This window comes from Glossina fuscipes, unplaced genomic scaffold (genome assembly GCF_014805625.2).
Source record: "Glossina fuscipes isolate IAEA_lab_2018 unplaced genomic scaffold, Yale_Gfus_2 0, whole genome shotgun sequence".
Taxonomy (NCBI): domain Eukaryota; kingdom Metazoa; phylum Arthropoda; class Insecta; order Diptera; family Glossinidae; genus Glossina; species Glossina fuscipes.
This window is the reverse complement of record NW_023998414.1, coordinates 5,181,004-5,204,939: the sequence shown is the minus strand read 5'-3', so window position 1 is coordinate 5,204,939 and position 23,936 is coordinate 5,181,004. Positions and strand designations below refer to the sequence as shown.

Here is a 23,936-nt window from a genome sequence, read left to right as displayed (position 1 = left end):
TACCAATTCCTATGATCTTTATGGCGAATTGAAAGCTAACTTCTTGACGAGTATATTCGTTCGCGATAATTGAATGACAAGTAGTTTGTTGCTTCACGACTTTTGTGACATATTGCGTCTTGTACTTTGGAAGTCAGCAAGTTGAGGATAAAGTAATTATTCATGAATAAAATGGGAACTTTTCGTTCCGCCCTTTAAATATGACAATTTTCCTTACTAACACGCCCGTTTAGTCGAAAATGGACCTCAACAAGAGAGATACGATTGGGGAATAGAAACCAATAAAATTTATTCTTTATAAGACGTCAATTTCCCTAATAGGTTGTGGTATGTAATAAAAACAAGCAAAAGTATCTAGTCCTTGGCCAGGACGATAATGCTAGTTCATGATGACCAGTCTCGATACTAACTTATTCATAGAAAGACTTAAAAGAAACCAATTGAAGACAATGAGGACCAGCAACCAGCTAAAAGGTATAATTATAGTTAAAAGATCCAAAAAAAAAAATACAAAAAAAAATAATAAAATAAATATATAGTGAAATTAATCAAAACCAAAAAAAAAAAAAAAAACAGTGGTAAAAAGTAAGACGCCTTTTCTCCTTTCAAGATTTGTTAATTAGCATGAATAGGAAACGTTTCAATGGCGAATTTAAACCTGCTTTGGCACTACTCCAGGCGCTCTTGATATTGCTGTTAGGGAAACCCCTGTTACACAAGAGTATTCTGGAGTGTAATAAATCCAAACTTCATGGTACTTCATTCATCGATACATTTTTGCTCGCCTCAGCGTCCGCCCTATGCTTTTCCAATTTAAGAAATTTGTGAATTGATCTTATTGTAGCGATTTTTCGATTTTTTTTTACAATAAGATTTATCGAATTTCATTTAGCATTCGTGGAAAGTGCTATACTAATAGCGTTGACACCCCCTTTCAGAATTCCTTTAGCTATCATATCTTGCAGTTAAAATTTCTTAGATGATATTTTGTTACCCGTAATCGACGCTTTGTTTTTTTTCTTTGCGATTGCAATCATTTTCATAAGCTTGGTAAAAAAATTCATCTGATATTATGCTATCATGCTTAGTTTCGAGCCATTTTTTCCTTTTGCGCTTTAGAGATTCCGCTGAACGAGATCGAAAGTCCACGTGTATAAATGCCTCTATACTTCACCGCTTGCACCTGCTCTGATTGATTATCGGATGAAGTCCGCAGACTTATCGGGTAGTTTACGAATGATTTCCGGCACCACAAACCTGCTGCTGAGAGGACCTATTTCAAGGCTAGAGCATCAGATATGACGATTTCGTTATGGCATAAAACTTCCCCATAGCCAAAGCGACGTATCCCACAATCGCAACCACAGCCCTCACAAGTACTTACCAAAGGTCACGCACCCAGCGGTCAGGCCTCGCGCTGTTTCCTATAAAGTCTCCACAACGCTATCACTTTTGCTCATTTTCCATCGAAGTATATCGCAGCGCTAGCACTTCTGCTTAGGTTTCTCTCGTAGCTTAATGGCATGAGCAGATATAATATTTTACATTTGCATTGTTTCCACCGCGGTTTCCCGCATCCCTAACAATTTTGCTTACTCTCCCCCAAAGGTTCTTGCTAAGCACAATTGAGAGCAGACAACGCACCTCCTATGGATCCAATTCCGTTAGTTTATAATAGGATCCCCTTGTACACAGGACTCTAATGGTTTAACATAAGTAGTTGTAGGGTTAAGATAATCTATAAGCTAGAGACCGCAGTTGACTCTTCGATTGATTTAAAGTGTCTGGTCAATAAAGCCACTCTGGGGAATGTTGAGGCCTATCAGCACCACCTTGCTTTAGTGAATGCTTGACAAGCGTAGTCATCGCGGTACTCATCGAAGGGCCGTACCTGCCAGTCAGGATTTACTACCACATCTACAATACTCTCTCCCTAAGGAGTTCTTTTACCTAGAGAATTATAGCGAGTGCCCCCCCCCCCCCCCCCCCCCCTGACACGCGATCCCGCTTGTCCGTAGATCTCCCTATAATACAGTAGAGTCGTTCCTTGTTACATGAATCCGTGTTGTACGAAGCCACTTACACTACACAAATACATGAGCCATTCACAGCCCAAAGCGATTCACCTATAGTTAAAAATAATTCTCTTTAATAAGAAAGACATTAAGTAACAACAAAATTTATGGCCGTTAATTAATAAATGCGAGATGTATAATATAAATATATCTCAACATATATTTTCTGTCTCCTTCTTTTAACGAAACGTTATACGAACACGATCACTTCAACTTTTTCCGCCTTTTTATACAAATCCAGGTAATATGGATCCATGTTATCGGGCAATATACTGTATGAACTGTATGAAGTGCCTATAATAAATGGGACAAACGGTATAACAAAACCAGCACGAATTGTGACCCTTCGGTAATGGTCTTCTAAATGCAGATAACCTCTTAATGAATCTGATGAGTCTGCAAAATAAAAAAGAAAAAACAAAAAACGAAAACGAAATAAATGCTCAAGTAATGAGTTGATTAGATAGATGCATTGCAATTAACAACGGGATTTTGAGGCTTTGTTCGTTTCGTTTGCAATTATTGATGATTTTTTAATTGCTTTCGTTTAAAAATGCAAAACGGACAATTTTTACTTTGCTTACTTAATAATAAAATGTTAATAAAGCCTTTAGGAATATTTTGTGAAAATTAATTGCTAAAGTAATGCTTGCTAACTTAACCAAAAGAATGACACATTTTATGCATAAATATATGTATGTGTGCGGTAAATATGGTAAGCATTGACGTAATGCTTTTAAAAGTTAAGCTCAACCGTAAACTAAATATGTCAAATATTATCACTGAAGCAATGGTAGGGAAAAATGCATAAATAGGAAGTTATGCGATACGTGTACGTTTCACATACAAGTAAACATTACAAAAAAAAAAAAAAAAAAATAGAAAACACAACGAAATAAACAAACAAACTAACGTAACGTATGTGAACACTGTCTTAAAACGGGGGTAATGACACCTGACGGCATATGGGTCTCTTTCACTTGCGGTAAACACAACAGAAAATGTGTAAAATGTGTAAAAATATGCGCTGACGGGAGGGAAGAAAGTAAAGTGCCGTGTTCTCATTAATGTCTCCTTATTTACTGTTATGGTTGGATTTTACAGTTTACAGTTTGGCGTGGTCGCGGCCATGTGCCTGCATATATATACCGTCATTAGTTCTGTTTATTTCTACGTCTCTCTCCCCACCAACTGAAGCCGCTAATCTTAAAATTATATCCTTTCTGCCTTATTAAGTTGCAAAGTGTAGAGTTTCGTACCTTTATTACGGTTTACAGAACATGCCAGCGGAAAATTATTTTGTTAGTTTTTTATTATTAATATTTTTTGTTATTAATAGTCACAGAGTTCATTGCATGATTCCTCACTGTGGGTTTTTCACAAGGTTAAGAAACCTATTAAATATATATATATATATGTATGCATATCGCACGAAATTAGTTTAACTAATTTAAAGCTCTTGTGTAACCTGGATATATATAATGAATTTTAAATCTTTTTTTATATCTTTCTTCTTCTTCTAAGCAAAAATATGCAAATGATTTCTTACAATTGCTTTTGGACACGCAAAAGACTAACGGCAACGTAACATTGCGTTTAAAAAAGAATTTTTCGGAAATAACGCATACATTATATAGCACGAAATGCACATACGATTGCATACGATATGGTGGTAACCTATCACACAGGTGCAATGCTTGCTTTGATCATAGCATTAATAAACGTTGACCTTTTGTGTACTCCTTTTCAATATGCTACCATTATCGCATTAAAGTACATTACACTTTTCGTTCTAACGAAATTCGTATTTAAAACACGCTTAAAATTTTGAATTTATCCGGACAAGAACCATTGGATAAATTAAGTTTCTGGCCAACTGAATTTTCACATCAAAATCAGGTTTTTCTTTGTTTATTACTTCCCGTAAATAGTTCCCACATAAGAGATTTTAAGATTGCCAAAAATCTCACGAAAACTCAAAAGAACAATTCTGTCTATAAATGCAACACCTTTCCAACACTACCGCACTTACTATAAGTGCGTTTCTTTTATTCGCTACACCACTTATCGTACAGCGTATATTAAGTTTAATCGGACATGTGTACGTAACTCTCTGAGGAATTTAAGGTAGGCCGAGTTTTTATTATACCTATCGATTCAGAATGATTTGCTTTGACTGCATGACTTTTTGTTTTGAATTTAAAAAAAATTATTTCCTATAGGAATGTAGTCATAGGTTGCGTAAAAAGTAATTTAACAATTTTAGGCCATAATATTGAATATTTATTTTGAAAAAACTTTTTGGTACATTGTAGCCTTTTGGCAACAATATGCAGTTATTAAAAAAATTATTGAAAACGTAAATATGTATATATATATGTTTTATCAGTAAAGGAATTTTCGTATTATTTCTGAGTGAAATACAACAAAACACTCGCGATACTTTTGTTGTGACACAAACGACCTTAAAGTTTCTGGTTTTTTGCTTACTACTCATGCATTTTGAAAGATAGAAGGTTGAAATTTTTCTATATTTATTTTAAAAATATCAAAACAATCTACTAAGTCCAATAAGTGATCGAATTTTTATTTTGTTCACTTTTTTTACATTTTCGGCTTATTACTCATGCAGAAAACAAGACACAATGTTAAAAGTTATTCTGCCCACATGAGGATATATTGTCGATCTAACAAGATGTTAATTCTAAATTAAATATCACGGGCGGGAAGTTTCCTTCACAATCTCGTCGATACGGATAACGAATAAAAAGACTTGGAGAGCAAATATAAATGGGATAACGGTGGTGGGTATAAAAGATTCGGCCGCGCCGGTATATAATTTTCTTATTTGCTATGTTCGCAATTTTTTTTTTTTTTTTTTTTTTTTTTTATGCTTATATTTTACTCGAATTAATCTTTAATATTGCCAAAGGGAACTAATGTGTTTTCTCTCTCATCGTTTGTTGCCCTTAGGCCCATCAAATTAAACAGCAGCACAGTCAAGTTTAAAATTCATTCAAGTAAAATTGAACAGATGTCGTTCATGCTTGCAAAACGTTGAAATAAATGTTAGCCTATTTTCAAGCGAAGCCTTGTTGTTGATATGTTGCAATAACAGCTTAAAAGTGTCATAGAATGATTAATTCTGACATGTATCCGATGTCGTCAAGAAAGTATTAGACATGCCTCCAACATCAAATCATTCTTCACTCTAAAAATAGGAAATCTCTTCTTCTATACATTAAGGAGAAAAAAAAAAAAAAAAAATATATATATATATATATATATTTGTATATATATTTTCAACAAAGACGCTTTTCGCCATCCAGTTCCGGGGAAGGAAACTACATGATGAACAACGAATAGCGCAACTGAAGGGAAGACATTTAATATATTCGTGTGTCAAAGTGCTTTGAAGAACGCAAATGATTCGTTATAAAAAAAAACGTCTCCGCAAAAGTGTAACTCGGTTTCGAAGACTTGTTAACAATTTTGTAACGTTAAAAACTGATTATTTGTTAATTTGTTAATACTACTTTACCTCGTGTTTATCCTCCTTTGGTGTCTATAAGGACGTGAATAAACTATTTATTTAAAAAGTTTTGAATAAATATTTACAAATATTTAAGGGAATTTTTTAGAGACCATCAAAAAAATAAAAAAATGTGTTAAAAAATATAGAGTTTTTAGAGGAAAATAAAAAAAAATCACGGAAAAATGAAACAACCCCACACACACGCAGACATAGACAGACATAAACATTTCATAAAATTTTTCGTCATAGATGATGGTAGATATTAAAAATTCTCATTTCCTTATTTGATGCCTGTGCGCACACTTGGCGCGATAAAAATATTTATTAAAATGCAAATATAAATACTCGCATATGTTACTCTCCCTAATATCTAGGAATCTTTTGTTTCCTTCTTGTTCCGTCTAGTTGAGAACGCTTCTATACGTTCGCACGTTTGTGTTTACAATTTTGCAGTACATGCAAATAAATGTATATTTTTATGATGTTTTTATATAAGAATAAAATTCTATGATATTAAATTGATTTCCATCTTAGTTCAAATGTTTAAGAATTCACTTATAATATATAAGAGCAAGAAAAAAAAAAAAAAATCATATTCACTTTAATTGGTGTCTTTACTCATTGCGTATTTGTTGCCTTCTCGGTTTCGATTAGCTTCTTTTTCGCGGAGATATTCTTCCTTTTCCTTGGAATCGCACTCGCATCATCTTCAATACGGACGTAGATGACAACTTGATTTCATAAAATTAAATCTAAAAAAATATAAGAAGCTTTTCCTCTCAAGAAAGAATTCATTCGCTGCTGAGTATTTCATTGATTTATAAAAATTTAAAAAAATGCAGATTCATCCATGCGTTTAGGGGCGATTCTGTTCGACCAAAGACCGCGTTTTAATCTGCGCATTGGCGCTACGTTTTGTTAAACGGCGGTTCAAAGACCTAAACGATCCATACATTACAAAAAGGCGATACATGAGCTTAGTCAGACAAATATTTCAGTACGCTTTTGTTTTGTGATCTCCTCCTAACTGTTGGTGTTATGTAGAATCTAAATAAGTCTTTCAAAAGAAATTTTCTTGCTGTCTGCCCTTAGAATCCACTTGTCGCTTTGTCTTCTTATGGAAATAGACTGCTTTAAGAAATGTAGACTTATTCTTATAATTAAGATACTGATTCGCCGATATTACTTGGGAAATACGCTTTCATATGCCAAATCGTTTCTCTAGGAACAACTTTATCTTCATGACGCTTTGTCAATTTAGACATAATTACGAGCTTTTCAATCCGTTTAGAGTCTTTTGCTGAAATCTAAGTGACATCTCTTACTTAATCTGAATATCGGATCCCTCAAATTCTATTAAATCAACTCTCCTTAATACAAGCGATTTCCCTATGTCGTATCTGAATAAACTTCTAACCTTGACATCTTGGTGTGATTCAAAAAATTAATTTGTTCACTGCTGTCGATGGCCAAGATTTTTCACGTTTACAACGGCCTAGGAGTAGGAATATATTGTACTACGCCACAGTACAGTACAGGGTATTTTGTACTGAAAATTATTGTACTACAGTATAGTGTATTTTGTACTAGAATATATTGTACTATAGTATACTACAGCATAGTGTATTTTGTACTACAATTTATTGTACTGCAGTATACCAAAGTATAGTGTATTTTGTACTAAAATATACTATACTACAGTGTAGTGTATAATGTGTTATACTGCACTATACTGTAGTATACATTTGAACTAGCAGATTGTCAGGCAGAGGCTCCTTCAAAGGATTCGCATAAAAAAGCAGCTAGGTTGATGGGGATAAGTCCATCGATCATGTCCTTTAACATTGGACTATTCGTCTTGGTGCAACAATCTCACGTGTACTTTACTAAAAGTTGTACCTTGTTTTCATAAAACCATTACAATTGGGGTAAGCTTACAAAAAAAAAAAAAACATTTCATGTTTATTTTAGATTACATAATCGTTATGTTGGACTGAACTAAACCCATTTTGTCCAAAATATTTGAATTAAGTATTTCAATAGTAAACTTAGCCTAGATTAGAGTCAATTTTAATGTGGAAAGTCACAGTATGCGATACTCTTAGAATAGAAGAGTTGAAGAGGCAGCTTTACGACCTTTATGTTACATTCTGAATATCAAGTAATTCATATCGCTGTAGTAATATGTCGGATTTAAAAGCGTGGCGTGTCAATTTCATTCGAGAATTTAAAGCATTTTTGTTTGGTGACTCTTCCTTCATGACATTAAGCAAATGAATGATTAGCGCTCTCGGCGATTATAATTATTATAGCCAATGGCTTCAAACTTTTCCTAGAAACTTCTTCTGCATTTATATTAATATAGATTATCATGTCATGTCGATAACATAATGTGAATTCAACAATTTGACCTTGATATATACTTTTTAGAGAATAATCTCTCCAAATCTCATATAAAATCCTTTGCATGCTTGCAAACTAAAACGACTGACTACAAAAAACAATAAATATGTGTTTAGTACAATATTTAAAAAAAAAATAAATAAAAAGTAAAAAACCATTGACACGCTTTTATTTTATAACAATAATTCGTTTTTTATATTGCTGTCTTAACGCCACGTGTCTAAACGGTGATCAAAATAATTGAGGCCATTGAGGCCATTGAGGGATGAATTGTACTTGAATCAAAAGTTAACAAAATATATGTTTTATCAACAAAACACGTTTCCATAAACACTTAAGTGAGCTGATTTCGTTTCTCAAGCAGGATTAAGGCAAACGGAATAAGTTTAAGTATCTGTGAATTTATGCAAATAACAACAAAAGCAAATATGTAATAAAGATTTATAAAATTAAGGCCGCCTTACCAACTAATCACTAAAACACTATTCATTCAATTCATTTTACAACGAATATTAGACACACTAAATATGCTAAGTAAGCGTACCACACCTGAAAATTTTTTCATTCGCTACGTAAAGATTTTTTTGACGTTCCGTTTAGCGATCTGTCTGTCTGTCTTATGTTGACTTTTCGCAATAGATAGACAAGTGAATTTTTCTATATCTACTTCGAATTAATTTTTATTAATGAAACTTTTTAATTTGAGTCCCCGCAGATTTGAGTTGAGATCGAGATTTATCTCTCTTAGGGTGATTACTCACAACGAAAATAAAAATCGGGTCATTTAAAAATTATATATGAAAATATTTCCTGCCTTTGTCATTTAACTTGCGTATATACAAAATTAGGAAATCTCGAGCTACTTGCATGCATTCAATACGCCTTCTTTGCCTTCCCTTGCGATGGAAAGCCACATCTAAATTCAAAATGCAAGGTTGTAATCTGCTCAAAACTCGCTTCAACTGCTAATTGTCAATTTGCTGACAAGAGCTCTAAGCATTCCTTAAGAAGAAAGGTGACCGCTTTGGCCCTATCTAAATGCCTATATCTTCATTGCTTTATAATTTATGCTCCACAGTATTTGTCTTACCAAGCATATTAAATTTGCAGTATATATATATATAGGTGACATTTGGACCCAAAAGTGACTTAAGATAGACGCAGCATTTATTATATCGATCTATATCTGATTTAAGCTTGTCTGAATGTCTGCATTATGGCTTAACGTATAGGCAGCAATTTGGTGGTTGCCATAACCTAACGGATGTGTGCCCAATCGGTAAGTGTTGTACCTTTACCGACTAAATACTCACTTATAGCTGCGATCAAAGTAAACTTTACCACACTGAGATTTGCTTTTGCCTATTCGGCTACTTTTGCTACTCTTTTCAACATTTATTTTTTAATAAGAATGGCTAAGTAATAGTATTTCGGCAAACTAAACGAATGTGAAAAATTTGGATTAGGAAGCACAAGTTTTTTTTGGAACTCTCTCCTATATGACAGTTCTTACGAAATGCAAATCTTCATACGATAAGAAGATCTGACTTTTATTACCCTATGAGACAAATTGTTTCATATGAAGCGTCAGTACCGTTTGAAGACAATGTTTAGATGCAAAATATCCATTGAAAAGTGACCTTGTACTTAGGAAAAAAGATATAAATTTTTTACATATATTATTTTATATTATATAAAAGAGATTTGTCATTCGTCTAAGTGATGTATGGTGTTTAAAAATCAATCGTGCCTGAATATTGCTTGTTTCTTCTCCAAAAAATGAGCCCGTATCATCATCCATGCTCATATAAGTGTCGACCAGTCACGGTTTTTCTACCAAATTCCCTTAATACATATTGTTAAGGTATACGATTACCTCAATTAAACGGAACGACTCGATTTGTTCCATTATTTTAGGGCCAATCTTGGTTTCGAGGCCGGCCCGGTTTTTTTTTTTTTTTTTTGAATAAGTTATGCGGGTAAATGCGGGTTCGTATATTATTTTACGGCGATAACATCTATTTTGTGGTATATTTGTGTGATGAACGAACAATGTCCTACACAGATCATTATTCATCTTTATAGTCTGGACAATACTATAAGTTGTTAGATGACTATTGAAACTTTTTTTAAAAAGCTTTACTTTTTTGACCTTGAGCTTTGTAAAAATATATTGTGAGTTGAGGGCAATTTATGTTGTTAACAGCGACTTGAAATTTGTGCCTCAAAAAAAAAAACAAGTCCTAATGATTTTTTACAGCTCTCAACATAGATTGGCAAGAGAAAGGTGCATCAACTTACTTTCACTTTTAGCAATGAAGCGTCATTCCTTGGCAATGGTAAGTAACGCTGGCATAACGACTTAAATCGCGGCCAAGGTTGGCCCACGGGCAAAAGTCGAGAAGATCGCCTAAATCCAGGGCGCATTGAGTCTAAGCAAGAACTATTAAAAGGGTTCACCTCGTTCGATCCACCATTATTTGACAAAATTACGAAAAGATACAAATGCTTCAAAAGACACCTGTCTTAGATCGTAAAAGGAGACGAAGGATGGATGTATGTGCACGAGCCGAAAAATAAGCGGCAGTCGACTCTATGGGTATTTCAAGATGAATCAATTCCAATAAAAGTTTTTCACGCTCGAAGTAATTCGGAATAAATGGTCGCTTGTTGTTTCGGAAAAACTGATCTTGTAGCAATGCTTCTTTAGAAGCATTCTAAAACGATCAATTGCGAATGGTACAGGATCATTTTGTTTCCCAAAAGTGTTTGGAGAAATAAGGGAAACGAACAAACCTTGTCGGATCATCCTCTGTCATGGCATTACAAACTTCTAAGCATCTATTTAAACGCTCTGAAAATGGAATTGGTCGATCATGCGACCAACAGTCCCCATTCACGTCCATTCATTTCTCTTTGTAACCAAAAATCATAAATGAATTAAGTGGACAGGGGCATTCGTTATACGGAGGAGCCGTTGATGTTCTGAAGGTGTCCCAAACGGAATTGGAAAATTACTGGGACAACATACGGTCGCTTGTATCAACCTTAAAGGAGTAAAGGAGTTTGAAAACGATAAAGCAACTTTTAATAACAAAGTTACTGCTCCACGAATCTATTTTATTTAACAATCATAGGATAAGATGCATACGCTTACATAACATGTGACGTTTATTATTCTGTATACATTAAAAAGCTATAAAAAGTTATATACGCTCAAGGGGGAAATATCTGAAATAGAAGAATGTGTCTGTAACTGAAAGAATGTTTCTTTTTTTTTTTTTTTTTGCCCTGGAAATGTTACTTGATTAATCAGAACGATGTTTGGCTAGATCTTTTAATTTGCGCAAAGAGATTTGCAGACAAATTTCAAATCAATGTATGTTGTATAGGTTGCAAACTAATGTTTATAAACCGTTGTTTTAATGTGCGTAATAGTCATTAATGCTAAACGTAATTTGTAAAAATAATAAATCGTATATAAGAGACTTTAAGACCTGGTCAATAGAAAAGCATACGATTCCAAATTGAAAACCTGGGAAAAATATGATGAATTTAGTAAGAATTGCAAGGAGATAGCCCTTGAAATTGGTAGACAAGGGAGAGAAGACGATTTGCAGATACATGGTACAAGTTTTCTTATACAATACAACGAATGTATTGACAACTGTAATAGACCGTCTGCTTCCGGTCGCTCATCTGAAAATGCGGATTTACGGGATCGAGCACAACTAAGCGACTGCGACAATAAAAGAAAAGGCAAAAAAAAAAAAAGAAAGAATTAATGCTTCGATTTGCAAGTTTTTTTACTGTTATAACCTTATTATTATTTTTATATATATATATATATATATATATATATATAACGGAAACTACCCCGTTCTCCCTTAAAAGCTATGTCGATGGATGAGTCATCTGTCATAATGTGCTATAAGAAGTGTAGTATAAAACTTATGAGCACGTTTTACAATTGTTGTCGGTTTAAATGAGGCCAATAAAGAGAAAACAACGCAAAGAACAAAAGCCAACTAAAGTCAACTAAAGCAACGAGTCATAGCAAGTGGAACTTTCCGCAAAGTCCTTGTTTGCCTTTTGCTTTTGTTTTTTGCTTCCTTTTTGTTTTTCTTTTTTTTTTGTTCATAGGAAAGAAATAAATGAAAATAAAAAACCCAAACACTCAACATTCACGTTGTGTGGCAGCTCACAACGAACATAATATAAATGTTGTTGACGTTATTGAATCGCAGGCATTAGTAACAGAGAGTGTGTCATGCTGACGTAGTTTCAAGTTACTTAGTAGTGGTACGCGTCTCGTAAATGGTATACAATTTCAAATTTCCTATAATCACTCGCAATGAATAACGTAAAGAATTGAAAAAAAAAAAGTTTTATATCATTTTATAAAACATTAAGTATTTATATATGTATGCATTGCATTGCATGTAACATAATACAATAAAAGCACACTAAAAGAACAGAAGGATATGTATTGATTTTTATTCACACATATATGCATATACACGTACACGTCATTCAATTTACTTTGGGTCTAAAGCAAATACAACCAAAATACAATTCTTCCCCTTCGCTTTGTTGAGAAAATAATAGCAAATAAGTGTTTGATCAAGGGGAAGGACACACAAACACTATGTAAAAGAAAAAAGAGAAAAAAACCTAAAACTAAAACTTTAAGAACACTATAGTCCTACTCGTAGGAACACAAAACAAAGTGAAACTTTCTACGAAGAACAAAAACTTTTGGTCGTGCATGTCCTGGAACATCTCCAAGCGTCTTAAATGCTTAAATGAAAAGCGAAGCCAATAAGTACATGCGTTCATAAGTTTTTTTTTAGGTATTTTTGCAAAAAAAAAATTTAAGAAAGATTTCCTTAAACAAAAAAAAAAAAAACAAACTGTACTTGCCTTGAGTCTATGAGACAATATTTTATTAACTCAGTATGTCCGACAATGAGGTCGGCCATATTTACATTGACCTTTCACTTGGCCCTCAAAAAAATGAACATCAGATTTTTTGTATCGACATCTGTTACAAATTCTACATCACCATCTTTAGCTTTTCTCACACCAAACTTTTCAATGCAGTTCGACGAAGTAACCATGAACTGTGAATTTCACTTTTCTATCTTCTCTCTCTTTATATAACTGTGGCTGTCATAGTCGGACACAACCAAGCTTGATTTTTCTGCTCTTCAAAAATATACAAACATAACGAATTCAATTTTTCGATGCATATTTTTAAGGGCATAATTTTGAGACAAACCTGAAATAACTTTGAAACGATCCGAGCAAGTGAGGCAAAACACATACAGAGACTTTTAAACGACACCTCCGCAACATCGGTACAAAATTTCAATTCCATATTAGTCATAGTAGTATTGATAAATAAAAAATAAATATTATAATCAAAAAAATTCTTGAATTCCAATGGAGTTTGTTCTACTTCTATGGGCGAAGGTAGCCGCCCATGTGGATGATATTTTCTATCGTTTTCTTCTTGTGCAAGCTTGCAAACGATACCTTCACTTCTGCGAAGGCGAGAGTGATAACCACATCTACCACACGGGCAGATTGGCAGATGAATGGTCAAGAATTTATATACTTTATGGGATTTCTGAATCTCGCTTCTGTGCTTTATTAAAGTTTTGAAAGGAAAAATCAATACATGAGACACTAGAAAATTAGATAGGCGTGACCATTTTTTTTTTTTTTTCTTTAATTTTTATAGATATATACTACAGCATTGCCCATAGAATAAACGGTCAAATTTTTGTAGACTTATTTGTTGTACGCACAGAAGCACAGGTTTTCTCATAGTACCGGAGATGTGTCCTTCGCCCGATTGTGGCTAATACCAGCCTACGTGCAAGAACTTGCAATGTTTGTGTTGGGAGCATTTTTACAACAGACACTGCACAGACGGACAGTCATCCAGATACGGATAGGCGGATATACTTAAATCGATTAAGAATTTGATGTTATTTGAGAAAACGCATACTTTATGGGCTCTCTCAGGCTTCCTTTTGAGCATTACAAACGTTTTGACAAAATGAATATAACCCTCATCTCTCGGTAATGGGTGTAGAAGTAGTGTAATATTCCAATTAAACTGTCTTGTTTAATATTTGCCACCTCTTTCCCCCGTTGTACAGTATGCTCGTTTAACACATCTGTGATTTCGCACGGTTTTTAAAATTGCAATTTTGAAAAAAAAAAAAAAAAAGTAGAAACAGTAAATAAGTAAGAAATTTATATTCGACTATATAATCGAATTTATTACATCCACCATCTTTACCTTACAAGCGTGATAGGGCAAAACCAAAATTTTGCAACACTCGATGCTGTGCGATCTCCTACTAAAATTTTCATTATTTTAATGAGAAAAAGTCTAGAAACCATAGGCGTTTTTAGATTCTGTTGGGCATTGTCCCTTTGATTAATTTGTCCCATTTTTTTTTACAAACCTTTTTGACACGCATGAATTCCAAAAGCGTTTGGCAAATTTGAAGAGTCGATCTTTTATTTTTTGCGTCCAAACAATTATTTACCACGGACAGATGGATAGACATGCCTAAATCAATTGAAAATACTTCAAATACTGATTAAGAATGTTTATTTATAACGCGATTTCAAGGCCTACTTGTGGATGTTGCAAGCGATTTAAAAACAAAGAAGAAGAAATTTACCCCCAACGTTCAAATAAAGGGTCATATGAAAAAGTCGCCGAAGATTCCAGCTCCTGTTTGTAGCCTGCTTTTTTCAAATGATTCCAAACTGTCACTTATACTTACGTGCCGGTATGCGTCCAAAAATATATGGCAAAATCCATGAATTATTACTACTATAAGACAACGTACCCGAAATAGATACACATAAGTTAACAAATATATATGGGCAGTAATGCTATGAATAAGAAGAGTAACATTTTGTGCATATCGAAGGAGAGGCTGTCATGCGTTGAAATGCCCATTATATGTAAAGCCGACCTATTCATGTCTGGCTGTTTACTTGTCGTTCTGGTGGCTTGCTCTCTCTTTCTTCCCCTTTCTTTTTTTCGTTCTTTCTCTTTCTCTGTGTGTATGTGCGTTTCCCTTTTCACCTTTCAACTTATAAAACTCTCTCATATTTATAGAGGGGCCTAAGTGAAGGAAGAAACAAATACATTATGAAATAATGCTTTCACTTGATATTCATTTTTCAAATAATAAATATTTCATAAAGAGTTTCATTTTACTAATAATATAATCTTTTTTAATTCCCTTACGGAAGAATATATATATAAAAGATGTAAAAGAGAGATAAGAATTGTTATTATGTAATATCAATTATCTACAATATATATATATATATATGAATATATGAATATATATGAATATATATTCATATATATATATATATATATGAATATATGAATATATATATATATTCATAAGCATAAGGGGAAATTAATCTTTTAACATAAATTGTGTAAATTGATACATTTACAAGGAAATTACATTCAAAGAGCTTTGATTCAAAGCTAAGGTTACCGAACATAATAATTAGCCGCAAAAGCAGATTAAATACAGACAATTTTCGTAACCTCAGCTTACAATAACTGCTTCGTGCAATGCACAAAGCGAATATATAAAATTAATCACATGCTGCAGCCAGGTTCACTGTGCGTACGCTAAATAAACAATAAAAATGTGAAAGACGAAGAAGGAGAAGGAGAAGGAGAAGCAGAAGCAGTTAGACTAACTACTCACATATAAATTCATCCAATTTGTGTTTCAATGTTACTTTAAGGACAGAAATTAAGTAATATTACAACAACAATAGTTACATAGATAACAAAGTTAAAAAGTGTAATAGTCTCATCTTCCTGTACGTTACATGTCGAATTATGCTTCACAAATTCTGCAAATTATTTAGTTACGCAAGACTATTGTATATATGGCTCTCAATGTAATATGCGATATGTAAGTTAGGCACGCGTAAGCATTTTATTGCGTTCTATTCATCTTAATACATGATTGAGAAGTAAGGACGTACAACTACTTCTAAAGTTTGACGTGGATATCTGCACATAAACCTGCTTAATATTAATACCACGGTTCCTGATTGCAAACAGGCAACATTGCAACCATGCGTTAGCTTAAGTGCCACAACGGAGGCAAGTATATGAAGCATGCCCGCTGTCATGACTTTAGAGTAATCATAGTCACCTTGATATTTCTGAGAAGGGCGTTGCCAGCTATAAAAACGAAATCTACTCTACGTGAACTTATCACAACCGTAGAACCTGCATTGATTTTATAAAGCCTTAGGGCATCTTATAGGCAACATGTATTTACTTTTATATTCATCACCGAAGGATGAGAGGTATATCATCACTAAAAAGTCTATATATTCTTGATCAGACGAAGACATTAAACACACATGCTATTGGCGATGCTGTAGCATCTGTACACAGCAATGAAAAAAATTGGCCACGCCTATCCAATATTGTAATATACCAATATTGGATCATAATTGTTGATTAGTTGACTGTGTTATGTCATCAAGATGTGTTCAGAAATCATTGAAGTTCATCTTCAGATGATGTATTTTCAAGCAGCAAAACCCTGACAAATAGAAACCTATGTAGCAGCATTTATAAGGATAAAAATAATTATTAAATAGATAAATAATTTTACAATTTATTTTTATTTGGCAATTCTTCTTATATTAAGCCGGCAGGCGGCCTAATGTTAAATTGCATGTATAAGGGTAAAAATGAATTCCTTCCGCTTAGATTGATTGCTTCATAAAACGTACCTGACGCGTTCATTTTTCCCAATATTTCAATATTGATGGTTGAACGGTGGAACGGAATTTTAAGCTGTTTACAAGATGTCCTTTAGCATTTAGGGTCCTAAATTTAAAGAGATGGATGTCATTTACGCCACTACGTTTTTCCTATGTTTTTAACTGCATTAACCTGGAAAAAAATGCAGCTAAAGTTAAGGAAACGATTCGAATAAAAATTCAGTAAGCTACGAAACAGTTAGAAAGTGCGTTTGTGAGATATTGAGCAGAAAATTGTAGGCATGAAAACCATTTAAAACCTTCACGCAAACACAACGCAAAAACAAAGGAAAGAAATAATTTTCAGAGAGAAATGAAGAGAGAAACTGAGAAATTTTTACTGCATTCGGCGTCTTCTTCAGGTCTGAATCTTTCCAATGATCAGTTACTTAGATGCATGCAGTCGTATATTTAGCCGGCCGGCGATTTACAAAAGTTAAAGATGCACGAAAATGGTTCGACCGGCAAGCTTCTAGTGCGAGAACATCCATAAGCTACCCGATAAAAGGCAAAAGCCAATCGATAATGATGAAACATATTTCGATTATTAAACTTTGCAGCAAATATGCTGTAAACAAAGTTATTATTATTATTATTATTATTATTAATTTAGCCAGAGAATAAATTCTAAGACTAAAGTCTAAAAGCACTAGCATCTAAGGCTTTCGGGTTTATTAAAAACTCTACCGCACTTGAGATTTGAACTCACGACCAATGATTTGCTAGTCGAAACTCTTGCCCCAAGTTAAATTGTATTCAAACTGGGAGGAAATTTATTTGTATACCTATTATGTAATAAAATCTTCTTTCTTACATAGCTGTTGTTAAGCTATTATCGTATATAAGAAAAAAAGACATTAAGAAAAAGTTCATTTGAAACTAATAAAAGTTATTTTCCTCACATAGGATTTTTTCTTTTTTGTTTTTCATACAAGGTAGAAGCAAATGAACAAGCCAAAGCGAGCATTGAACAATTCGTTTCAAGCCGAATAGATTTCAATCTCATTAAGAATTCTGTATGACAACAATATGGCTGGACATATACATAAAACACATTTTTCGAAAAAAATAAAAAAAATAAAAAAGTAAAAAAAGGAAATTGACACGCGACACTCGATGTAATTTTTTTTTTATTTATTTTTTTGTAGTAACTCTTCCACTCAACCGCATCTTATTTTCCATTATATGAAGGGATGCGGTTTTTGTATATTTTATTTATTGAGAAACGTATAATTTGCATAAAAATTCATGATTCTCTCTATTGATAAACATGCCTTATGAATGTCTACAATATATACGAGAATGTGTGCATCGCTCACATTTCGGTTTTGCACTACTAATGCATAGAATAAATCAAGTTTCACGGTTCAGGGATTAACAGACGTATGCGTAGATAATGTCTTCTTTTTTTGTTTTTTTTTTTGCTGAGATAATGAGAATGTGCCTGCATGTGTTTGTTATCATAATAAAGCATTTATTCGGCATAGAAAAACTTTTTGCTTTTTTTTTCTTTCTTATTTCTTAATACAAATTTATTTAGATCAGGTCTCTTCAATCTTTAATTTAAAACATTTCATTACAATACTCGAAATGCAAAGTTCATTAAGGAAAAGGTTTAAGCCCTGGATACAGATCGTCAATGTTTTTAAGGCATAAATATCGATCACTCATAATAATTTATAAATGTTCGCGGGAACGGCTTACCACACTCATTGCGCGCTGTTATGGATAAACGTGAATGTGTTTGCGATCGATCGGAAATATCACTGCTATTAATAAATAGAACAAGTAGGAAACTTATATTCGCGCGCTGCGCCCTTCTGCTCTGACCAATTAAGCTCATTTTCAATACCAACCTGCGTGCACAAACTGCCAATATTTCTACTAAATTTGAATTCATTTTTGCGACCAGGAGAATACCGAAAACACACAACACACAAACAAACGGACAGACAGACATGGCTTAATCAAAGCAAATTCCCACGCTGATCAAGAATATATATAATTTACAGCGTCTCTGAAACTTCTTTTTGCGTGTTACATATATTACGGGAAAAGAGGAAATTAGTATACCCCCTTCTTACAAGAGTGGGTATAAAAATTATGGGAAAACTATTACGAGAATTATTCGAATAGTCGACGTGCATTTCACTATTAATATTTACAATGTATGCGAAAAGTTATACTTGCCATAGGGGGAAATTTTGATATCCATCGTATCGAACTACTAACACATATAATATACGCAAGTTATTTCATTAATTAAATAGGGATTGGGCTGAACTTGCAGAATATCTGTACAAAATTGTAAATCCACTGTAGTCGTTCACATGGTTCCTTTTATGCCATCGTTATTTATTTAAGCAAGAACTTCAGCTCTTATAAAACTTGTAGTGACCATATCTCGAACACTAATCTTATGCCACAAATAATGTAGAGTTACAAGAGCTTTTACTTTCTCCTCTTTAAAAATTTTGATCCGAGACCATACTGAAAGCAGCGGAAAAGTGTTGTGCTGGTGGAAACGGTTTTAGAAAAACCAGTTCACGTACGTTCAAGTTGGCGAAAAGAGGCCTTCGCAAAAAAGACACGCGGTAGAATGTTCCTGCATGGACCGAATGCATGTTTCCTTGCAAGAGTTAATTATCTCGCGAAACCTGACTTAGTTTGGGCAAAAACAATAATTTGCTCCTGCCTTCGAAAATTAAATTGAAAGCAATGAACGCGCGAAACTTAACTTCTATGCTAGACTTAAAATTTATAACGGTAACACATAGCGAGAAACATTCCCATAAGATCCGCTTTTATCAAAGTTAAATACTAAATTTTTTTTTTTTTTTTTTTTTTTTTTTTTTTTTTTTTTGAAGCAGACGACACTCATCTAATTCGATTATTGTAAATAGTAAAAGAATCGACTCAGTGTATAAAGGAACCGTAGACCTTAAAGCTGCCTGTAAATATCGAATATTTGTCGAGCATATATTTCTCAGTTGTTCTTTTTTTTTTTTTTTGTACGTCATATTAGCTTCAAATTGTAATTATTTAATTAAAATTATGAAAAGCTTGAGCTAATTTAAGATTGAACTTTTTGTTTGCTTCAAGTGTTCCTCCTTAGGGTAAAGTGCATAATGCGCTCAATTAAATGTATGCTTCATTTTGTTTTTTAGACTAAAAAACATTATAATTCGGTCATAGCATCTGTAACATTCAAAAAAATGTTATTTATATGCGCGATCGGCATGAGAATAGTTTGAGTCGACTTTGCAATAAAGAACTTCAAGTGGGCGCGGTTCGCATGCAAACATATTTAAAAAAAAAAAAAAGAGAAAAGAAAAAGAGTTAATCAGAACCAACCAAGCAAGTTCACGAACGAAACAATCCCTAGTTAGAGCGAGAGTGTTTAATTGTACGCCTCAACTTATATAACTATAACTTTTTTTTATTTTTTATTTTTTGCTTCTTCATCTCTCTGTCTTCCTAATTTCTTGAAACAATTAATAACAATTACTTTTGCATATATGTAACAATATAACGCATACAAAATGAAATAAACCTCGTTTAATTCCCATTATGTATTTCCTGTGCTTTATATGTGCTTAACCTATAAACTGGTAAGCAAGAAAAAACAAAAAAAAGAAAAACCGTTGAAAACTACAGCAAAAAAAAAAAAAAAAAAAAAAACATGTGCATTATATAAAATACCTCCAACTTGGTCTTTCTAAATTTGCATAATTAATATATGGAAAAGTTTTTTTTCTTTTTCTTGGCTCTTAAGAAGAAGAAAATAAAATTTCTTATAGAGAAAAGCCGGATAAGAAAAATAATAAAAAAAATAAATAAAAATAAAAAAAAAACATGTAATAATAAATAAATAAAAAATGAAAAATGAAAATCATCTGTATTAAAAATAATTTAAATGTTTGCAACCACAGAAACCACTAGTGCTTGTTAAACCTAAAATGAACTCTGTAAGAATTTATATTAATTTTATAGTAAATTGTCTGAAACTTATGAACCGAACAAGCATTCTAGCGTAATAATAACGTTACAATCCCACTTACAATTGAGATGACGACGACAATGACGATGACGATAGTGATGACGACGATAATGATAATGATAATGATGATGCATGAAAGCAACTAGTAAAAAATTTGTAATAACAATATGGAAACCAACGAGAGATAGACATATTACTTACTCGATTTAGTAGTCATTCATCCTGGACAACAAAATTCTTAGCAGCAGCAGCTCAGGAGTCAGTAAAAAGGTCAACATTTTTATTAATTTTTCAAAAATACTGTAAAGCTGTTTACAGTTTACATTAAATGATACACACATACAAGTGTGCTTCACCTTATCACAACCAATGACACGTTTGGATGCATTTTCATTATCTAACGGATTTAATAAAAGACTAAGTCTAATATTAATCTTAATTTCATTTTAAAGAATTTGTGAAATATTCTCTAACGCATAGAAATGAAGGATGCACTTTTCTAACTAAAAAAACCCATTAATAGGTGGCACCATTCCTTTGAAAAAATTACTTAACTTTTACACAGAATGTATTTATATAAGTTCCACAAAAGTCGAATAGTTTTAAAGAGACCACGCGATTTGTGATGCAAAGCTATGCTGAGTTAATTAAGGAGGGCCTGAGCTATCACGAAAAAGACCCCTTTTATTATATCGATCGATTCAATCTCAAATTCTAAATTGATTTAAGTTTATCTCTCTGCCTGCCTGATGTCAGTTCCCGAGAGCTAATCCTCGTAAAATTTGACTTATTTTAACGAAATTGAATACACTGGCGGATGCTGTTGAAAATGGCTTAGATTGCATTAGATTCTGCAATCACTTCTCAAATAATATCTTATTTTGAGAAGCTCTTCTATGGAAAAAAAAAAATGCAACTTTGAAATTTCCTTCATAAAGTTCGATAACTGACTCGGATGAACCTCCACATAATTGTTCTTAGGAAAAATAATGACTAATATTTTCAATTTTAGACAAATGGTTCAATGATAGCAATTTGACATCGAAAATAATTGCACTATATTCGGAAATCACACAAGTCTCGGTCTTTGTATCTTTATCGCTCTAAGAATTGTTATGAAAAATATGCCCCTATATGGCAACAATGATATACCTTATGATGACAATAGGTAATGAATAATAATCTGCATAGTAAGAAAATCAGTTTCATATTAGCTCACCTTTTATATCACCTACCCTTTAAAGGTTCGCTTGCCCCTTCACATCAAGGTACGAGATATAATTTTTATTGATGTCATCAAAAATGGCATTTAATAATTGACTTTATCCGACTGTTTGTACTCGTTTTGTGTGTTATCAACTCAAAAAAACTATTATTCAAATGTTAAAATATTGAGTGAAGAGATTCCAAAAAGAAGTTGAATGAAAATGGAATCGTGGGGTATAAAGCCTCGAAGAGGATCTTCCGGGGTAGCAATGCTTTGAAAATTAATGTTTTTTGATGAAAACATTGTTGTTAGCAAAGTTAATAATCAAAAGATTCAACCATCGCGGTCTATAGCTGTTTGCCTTTTACCGGATAGATGGCGGATGCCTTTGCGGTAGTTAGCGCTTAGTTTCGAGGGAAAATTGTCCCCGACCCGTCTTCGCATATCTACGACTGTGCAAAACCTTTAGCCTGTTAAAAATGCCCGCAACAATCTGAACCGGTACTATTCGGACGAGGAGGTCAAATCTGCAGTACACTGAAATAAATATGCTCGTCATACTGTATGATTAAAAGCTATCTTTATTTGTATTTAAGAAGCTCGATCATTATTAGTCTGTCGCTCCAGCAACGTGCTTAGGTTGACATATATTGCTTAACCGTCCGAAATACAAGTCGATGGATATAAAGTGTGTCAATAGGTATACAATCATACTATAACAATTACTTATAAACATCATTATAAACATAATTAAAAACATACATTCGTTAGGTGGAAGTGAGACCATGTATCCAAAATGTAATGTGAGTTGCTATTATTACCTCACGCACTAATGTAATAGGACGCCAAAGTTCAACTTTATTGCATAATTTGCTATTACTGTCTGAGAAGTCGTAGTATTACTGGCGATAATGACTTTGAATTTATGCTACACTACATAGCAATTGGGAAATGCTTTCAGATCAAATTGAAGATTAAATCGCGGATCACCCTTGCCGAACCAACTCAATCATTTTCGTAGCGCTTAATTACATTCTGTCGAGTTTAGTTTAGTTGAAAATTGAAAAGAAAAGAAAACAAAAGAAAACAAATGAAATGCCATAAATGACATGCATCTCTCTACACTTCACTTCACTCCCAATGATAGCTTGACAAATAGCTGAAACAACTTATGCTGTACAAATACTAATGTCTGAGACTATCTAAGTGTATCCAATATTTCAGACGATTAGTTAAGCAATCAATTTCAATCGATTTACATAATTCATTTGTACGTCCAATAGGCCTGGGAGTCTTCCGACGTCTAATACACTCTTCTGCGGTTATGCGATCCTTATTCACCGCACAAAAACAAATCTGAGTGTATCACCGAACAAGATTTGTTACACATTATTGATCGATTCGCAATTAGGGAGCTTGCTATGAAAAGCGAATGTCCTCGATTACCTCGATAAAGGTTATATTACAATTTATAAAAAAGTTTGCCGAACATTCAACGCTATATGCGTTCGCATGTTTAAGGTTTTATTTAAAAAATGAATGCCATTTTTCAAATGAGTGAGAGAAACTTAATGCATATTAAAAAAGAAAGTTAAGCTCATCCGAATTCAATATTCATTGTATGCTAATTCATACACATTGCCTATCCCATCGTATAAAAGCCATGATGGACAGAATTGCAAATGTGTATAAACCATCCGTCGACACTCTCTCTGTCTACGCGTATGCTTTCCTATCATATTGTTTCAAAATTTATAAACTTGTTCACTGCGAGTATCTCTCGCCCCGAGCGCTATACATTCATTTATGCATTAATATTAGAACAGTCCTTGAAAATGAAATTTTCGATTTTCGGTCTTCTATGGAATT

General features: G+C 33.2%; 1 protein-coding gene across 4 annotated transcripts in view; it reads left to right on the top strand.

The window, feature by feature from the left end:
• Window positions 1–23,936, top strand: part of LOC119645258 (neuroglian) — a 138,382-nt gene that overhangs the window by 100,293 nt on the left and 14,153 nt on the right. The window lies entirely within an intron of this gene.